Genomic DNA, 7,152 nt, shown 5'->3' with positions numbered 1-7,152 from the left:
CAAAGACGAACAAAAGCATAGTATTCCCACAATTTAAATTTAAAAAAAAAAAAAAAAACACACACACACACACACACACACCAAAAATCAATGTTTATAATCCCTCTTTGTAACAGATTGCTACCTATACAATGGATTAATTAAAAAGATGAATCTTACCTTAAATACTGGCTAAATTAAGAAAACAATGAAAACCCACTACTGAAAACAATGAAAACCCACCATTTTCCTGATCGCTCCTAAGAGTCGATTCTTAGGTATGACATATGAGAAGGACTACCATAAAGAGGTATTGTACCAATGTACAAAAGTTTATGCTAGTGATGTATAGATCATATCGCTCATGTGTCCTTGACTGGTTTAGAAAATTGAAGTTTAGCTGTGAAAATTCCAAGGGACAATTGAAGGTTAAGAAGAGAATAAAGTGGGGAAGATAGTAGTAAATTTAATAATAGTGACATGAATTAACTTGGAAAGTCCAAAGCATTGATAAGAAGCATTGAATGTGAGCAATTGGTTATTAATTCCAAGCTAGTGAAAATTTAATGTTAGCCATTGGATTTGATGGGGGAGATGAGGAGTTGAGAGAAGGTGGGAGGGAAGTCAATAAAAAGACTATTGCAAAGGATGTGCCACTTGGAAATATTTATTAGAAGAGAAGTTTTTTTAATAATATTTAAATACACTTTTACCACATACTAAACACCCAATACATATCTCCATTTACAAATCTAATTACAAACACCAATGTCAGATACCAAAAGCTAATTCAACCCAAATCTAATACAAATACTCAAAACAAAATTTATTTTAAACCCAATAAAACCAAATCTAACTCAAATATCTAAATCTAAAACAATCCAACCAAGTGCATTTGAAGATGCTAATTCAGCATCAGCTCATTTCATATCTCAGTTGTTCTTTTTGTTCCTGCTCCCTTCCAATCGGTCAAATATCGTTTCCCCTTTTTATTTTCCACCTATCATGTCACTTTTGTGAGGAATAAATATAGACGTTTGTAGATTCCGTTCAACCCCAACATTTATATACTACACAAAGTAAATATATCTTAGAAGCTTGATAAGAAACTAAAAAAAAAAAAAAAAAAATCATAAATGCATATAAACCACAAATTTTCTCATTAATTTTAGACACATATTCTCCATACTCTATCCATTCAATAGATGGTTATCTATGAGAAGACAATGAACATAAGATAAGACACTCATTTATGTTTTTTGTAGGTATACTCTCTATCAAATACAATGAAAGAGAAAGCAAAGCAAAAAACCAATTCTAGAGAACCAAACAACATTGATTATTAAGCATATAACATGGGGAAAAAAAATTAATTATGGAAAAATATGTAAAATACTTTAATTTTAGGTATAGAATCAAAGCATTATAAAGAATTTCTATTAGTATGGTACTACAATTTTCACTTATTGGTTAAACCTACTACTATCATAATCTTATAATATAAACATGATATGATAAAACTTCTAAGATAACTCTATAAAATTGTCAAAGCTTGAAGGAAAATGAGAGCATTTCAAGATGAGGTTTCAGATTAGGCAGAGAGGCAGAGTATTGGGGCAGAGTATACATGTATTGATGAGGTTTGCCCAAGGCCATTAAACAATAGTTGCCTCAGCTACAAAGCAAACGACCTGTAGCTTTCTGCAGTAGTGTAATCCGTTTATGTTGTAGTTTTCTGTTGTAGTGTAGTTAGTTTATTTGTATTGACACGTGTAAGGTGATGATCATTTGAATGTTGTAATGATCAGATGGTGGAAAGTTGATCCGTGTAACTTGGAATTGGTTAGAGGTGGTTAGATTATTTTCTTTGTTCTTTAGGCTATATATAATCTTTCTGTAATGATTTTGTTTAATCAATCAATTCAGATATTTTTCACAAAGCTTCAATTCTTGATTCTCTCTCTCTCTCTCTCTCTCTCTCTCTCGTTTCACAGTGTTTGTTACACTCTGTTTTCTTATATGGTATCAGAGCTCTTTTGCTTCCATTAATGGCGAATCAAGATCAAGCTCCTTCTTCCACTGCTTCTCAATCTAATGCTCATCGTGAGCTTTCTCCAATGGAGGATTCGAGAAGCCCTTTCTTTTTGCACCATGGAGAGTCACCAGGTGCGATTCTTGTTACTCAGCTCTTGACTGAGGACAATTATCCCAATTGGGTTAGGGCTATGCTTATGGCACTAGATGCAAAGAGCAAGCTCTATTTCATTGATGGCTCTGTCACGATTTCTATGGCTGTCACACCCTTGGAGAAAATTGCTTGGTCGAAGAACAACTCCATGATTTCCTCATGGATTTTGAATTCCGTTTCACCTTATATCACTGCAAGTGTGATCTACAGAAACACTGCAATAGAGGTTTGGAATTCACTCAGAAACCGTTTTTCTCAAGCTAATGGTCCAAGAATTTCACAGCTTCAGAAGATGATCTCAACAATTATGCAAGGAGATGTAACCGTGACTACCTACTTCATTAATCTTCAAGCATCATGGGATCAGTTACTCAATCTTAGGCCTTCACCATCTTGTTCATGTGGCCGATGCATTTGTGGAGTGAATGACAAAATCACACTCTTCAATCATCAAGATGCATTGATGCAATTCCTCAATGGCTTGAATGAAGCTTCCTCACAAGTCAGAACTCAGATCCTAATGATGGAGCCAAGTCCTTCAATTGACAAAGCCTTCTCTTTGGTGATGCAAGAAAAAAGGCAGAGGGCTTTAGGTTTCAATGGAGGTGGTGTGTCAGTTAATTCAACAGCTCTGGCAGTCAAGACTCAAGGGTTCAATCAAGGAGGAAAGAACAAAGGCAAGGGCAGACCTGTTTGTAGTCATTGTGGAAAACTTGGCCATTTCATGGAAAAATGCTACAAACTAGTAGGATTTCCACCAGGATACAAGCAGAAAGGCAAAATTTCTGTGGCAAATCAAGTGATTTTTAATGGTGAAAATGGTCAATCCGAGGCTACATCAAGCTCCTTCCCATTCATAGCTGAGCAATGCCAGCAATTACTGTTAATGCTGAGCTCTCATGCTTCTTCCTCTACCAGTCAAGATGTTGTTCATGCAGCCAATTCTGCTCTCTCAGGTATTTCTTGTGCCTCTTTCTAGGATTCTATTTGGCTTAATTTGAAGAATTCAATTTTTTCTGAAAATCCTTCAAATAAAATAGCTCATGATGCTGAAACTTGGGTTATAGACACAAGAGCCACTGATCACATCATTCATTCTATATCCCTTTTCACCAGCATAACTAGCTCCTTGTCATCCCTTGTACATTTGCCAAATGGTGAAAGGGTTCTTGTCACACACATAGGCACAGTCCAACTTACCCCAACATTGATTCTAGAAAATGTGATTTGTGTTCCAGCCTTTTCATTTAATCTGATATCAGTGAGCAAATTAACCAAATCATTATCATGCTGTTTGGTTTTTCTTTCAAACTATTGTTTTATACAGGACCTTACTTGTTGGAGAGTGATTGGATTGGGTAAGCTTCACAACAATCTTTATCTGCTGCAAACCTTAGAAAATTGCAAAACTGCTTCAGAAGCAACTATTGTCCTAGAGTCAGTTTTCAAATCTTTTATTCATTATGTTTCTAATGATTCTACTGTCAATAAGTCATACTTATGGCATCTTAGATTAGGACATGTGTCTGATGACAAACTTCCTTATTGTGTATCAGATGTACCTTCTTTTCATTCCAATAAAGAATGTGTTGTTTGTCCAATTGCCAAATTTAAAAGATTACCCTTTCCTAATTCCAATCATATATCTGAGCATGCTTTTGATTTAATACATTGTGATGTATGGGGACCCTTTGCTAAAGTAACTCATGATGGTTTTAAATATTTTCTTACAATTGTGGATGATGCTACAAGATCCACTTGGGTTTATCTGATGAAATCCAAAACAGAAACTAGGCCTCTGTTAATCTCTTTTTATAACATGATCTTTACTCAATTTCAATCTCATATCAAAGTAATTAGGACTGATAATGCTCAAGAATTTTTTTCTCAAGGATTTTTATGCTCAACATGGGATTGTACATCAACACTCCTGTGTTGCTACTCCACAACAAAATTCAGTTGTGGAGAGAAAGCATCAACACATTTTAAACATTGCTAGAGCATTGAAATTTCAGTCAAATATACCACTTCGCTATTGGGGGGATTGTATTTTGACAGTTGTTCACATTATCAACAGGCTGCCTACTACTGTTTTGGATCATAAAACTCCATTTGAGAAACTTTATTGCAAAACTCCTTCTTATAATCACTTAAAAGTGTTTGGATGTCTATGTTTTGCATCTACCTTAGCTCACAATAGATCAAAATTTGCTCCTAGATCTATTCCTTGTGTCTTTCTTGGATACCCTTTTGGTGTCGAGGATTACAAACTATTGAATTTGATAACCAAACAAATTTTCATTTCAAGGGATGTATATTTTCATGAACATGTGTTTCCTTTCATCTCTTCTACCACTTCACCACAAGCATCCATATCTTTTCCTCATATCTGTTCAAATGTGGCAACCCCAGTTGATGCCATATTCCTTGATCCTGTCCTTCCTTCTTCACACACTTTTCCTTCCCCTTGTAATCCTACTCAAGTTCCACATCAAGCAATAGATCCTATCAATACCACCATCCCTGATTCTGTGATACTCGAATCTGTCACATCAAATTCTAGTCATTCCACTTCTGCCGAATTTGTTCCTATTCCTTTAGTTGCTCAAAATCCTATAAATGATCCATCTGCATCTATTCCTTCCTTAAGAAGATCCTCTAGACCTTCTAAGGCTCCTACATACTTGAGGGATTACAAATGTAGCACCATTACTTCAAATGAACTTACACAGTCCACTAATCTCAGCAGCAACAAGTCAGGTTCTATTCACCCATCAGGTACCAAATATCCTCTTTCTAATTACATTGATTCTTCCCAACTCTCTCCTTCCTATGCCCATTTTTTCTCCCTTATTAGTTCAATCCCTGAACCAAGATTCTTTCATGAGGCTATTAAGGATCCTAAATGGAAAGATGCCATGAATGCTGAGATTACAGCTTTGGTTTCTAACAATACTTGGACACTTACTCCTTTGCCTTCCAACAAAAAGGCAATTGGATGCAAGTGGGTCTATAGGGTTAAATACAAAGCCGATGGATCTATAGAGAGGTATAAAGCAAGACTAGTTGCAAAGGGATTTACTCAGCAAGAGGGATTAGATTTTACTGACACTTTTTCACCTGTTGCCAAGTTAACTACTGTTAAAACTCTTTTTGCTATCTCTGTTATGAAAGGGTGGCACTTGGTAGAGTTAGATGTCAACAATGCATTCTTCAATGGGGATTTACATGAGGAAGTGTATATGCAACTCCCTCAAGGCTTTCATAGCAAAAGGGGGAATGTTGTTTGCAAGTTAAATAAGTCTTTGTATGGACTCAAACAGGCCTTAAGACAATGGAATGCTAAATTTTATTATGTTGTCAAATAGCTCAGTTTTAAGCAATCCAAGGCTGATTACTCACTGTTTACAAGGAGGCTTGATGGTTCTTTCATAGCATTGGTGGTCTATGTTGATGAAATTCTCATAGCCAGCAACAATGTTCAAGAGGTTGAAGCACTCAAAGTCTCCTTAGATCAACACTTCAAGTTTAAAGACCTTGGAGGTTTGAAATACTTTCTTGGCCTTGAAATAGCCAGATCAGCCAAAGGGATCAGCTTATGCCAAAGAAAATATGCTTTGGAGATTCTCAAGGATGCTGGTATGTCAGCTTGTAAGCCGAGTAAAGTACCAATGGAGCAGAATTTAAAGTTGAGCAAGCTACAAGGTACTTTGCTACCTGATCCTGGAGTCTACAGAAGGTTAATTGGTAGATTGATATACCTAACCATCACCAGACCAGACATAGCCTACCCGATTCACAAATTGAGTCAATTCATGTCCAAACCAAGGAAGCCTCACTTAGATGCAGCTTACAAGATTTTGCAGTACATAAAAGGGTGTCCAGGTCAAGGAGTTTTCTTGTCTACATCCTCGGATTTTCATTTGAAGGCTTATACAGATGCTGATTGCGCATCTTGTATAGACACCAGAAGATCAACCACAAGCTATTGCATATTTTTAGGTGATTCCTTAATCTCTTGGAAGTCTAAGAAACAATCTATAGTGTCTAGATCTTCTGCTGAGGCAGAATACAAAGCTATGACTGTAACTGTATGTGAACTGACTTGGCTGCTATCATTGTTGAAGGATTTGGAAATTTGGCATCCTCAGCCTACTCTTCTGTTTTGTGACAATCAAACAGCCATTTATATTGGAGAAAACCCTGTGTTTCATGAGAGAACCAAACACATAGAGGTTGATTGTCATGTTGTTAGAGATAAGGTACAAAACAATGTGATTAGGCTGTTTTTCACTCCCACACACACTCAACTGGCAAATTTGCTCACTAAGGCCCTTAACAATTCACAGTTGAGACATTTGTTAAGTAAAATGAATGTTATGAACATCCATGTTTCAACTTCTCTTCCTTAAGGGGAATGTATAATCTTAGATGGTGATAGATCAGTTGCAAAGAAAGCAGATACAGATGCAAGCAGCAAATTAGATTCTCATCTTGAGGGGGAATGTCAAAGCTTGAAGGAAAATGAGAGCATTTCAAGATGAGGTTTCAAATTAGGCAGAGAGGCAAAGTATTGGGGTAGAGTATACATGTGTTAATGAGGTTTGCCCAAGGCCATTAAACGACAGTTGCCTCAATTGCAAAGCAAACGACATGTAGCTTTCTGTAGTAGTGTAATCAGTTTATGTTGTAGTTTTTTGTTGTAGTGTAGTTAGTTTATTTGTATTGACACGTGTAAGGTGATGATCATTTGAATGTTGTAATGATCAGATGGTGGGAAGTTGATCCGTGTAACTTGGAATTGGTTAGAGGTGGTTAGATTATTTTCTTTGTTCTTTAGGCTATATATAATCTTTCTGTAATGATTTTGTTTAATCAATCAATTTAGATATTTTTCACAGAGCTTCAATTCTTGATTCTCTCTCTCTCTCTCTCTCTCTCTCTCTCTCTCTCTCTCTCTCTCTCTCTCTCTCTCTCTCTCTCTC

Source organism: Quercus suber, unplaced genomic scaffold (genome assembly GCF_002906115.3).
Source record: "Quercus suber isolate HL8 unplaced genomic scaffold, Cork oak 2.0 scaffold_40, whole genome shotgun sequence".
Lineage (NCBI taxonomy): Eukaryota > Viridiplantae > Streptophyta > Magnoliopsida > Fagales > Fagaceae > Quercus > Quercus suber.
The sequence above is the reverse complement of the archived record's forward strand: the minus strand, read 5'-3'. Positions refer to the sequence as shown.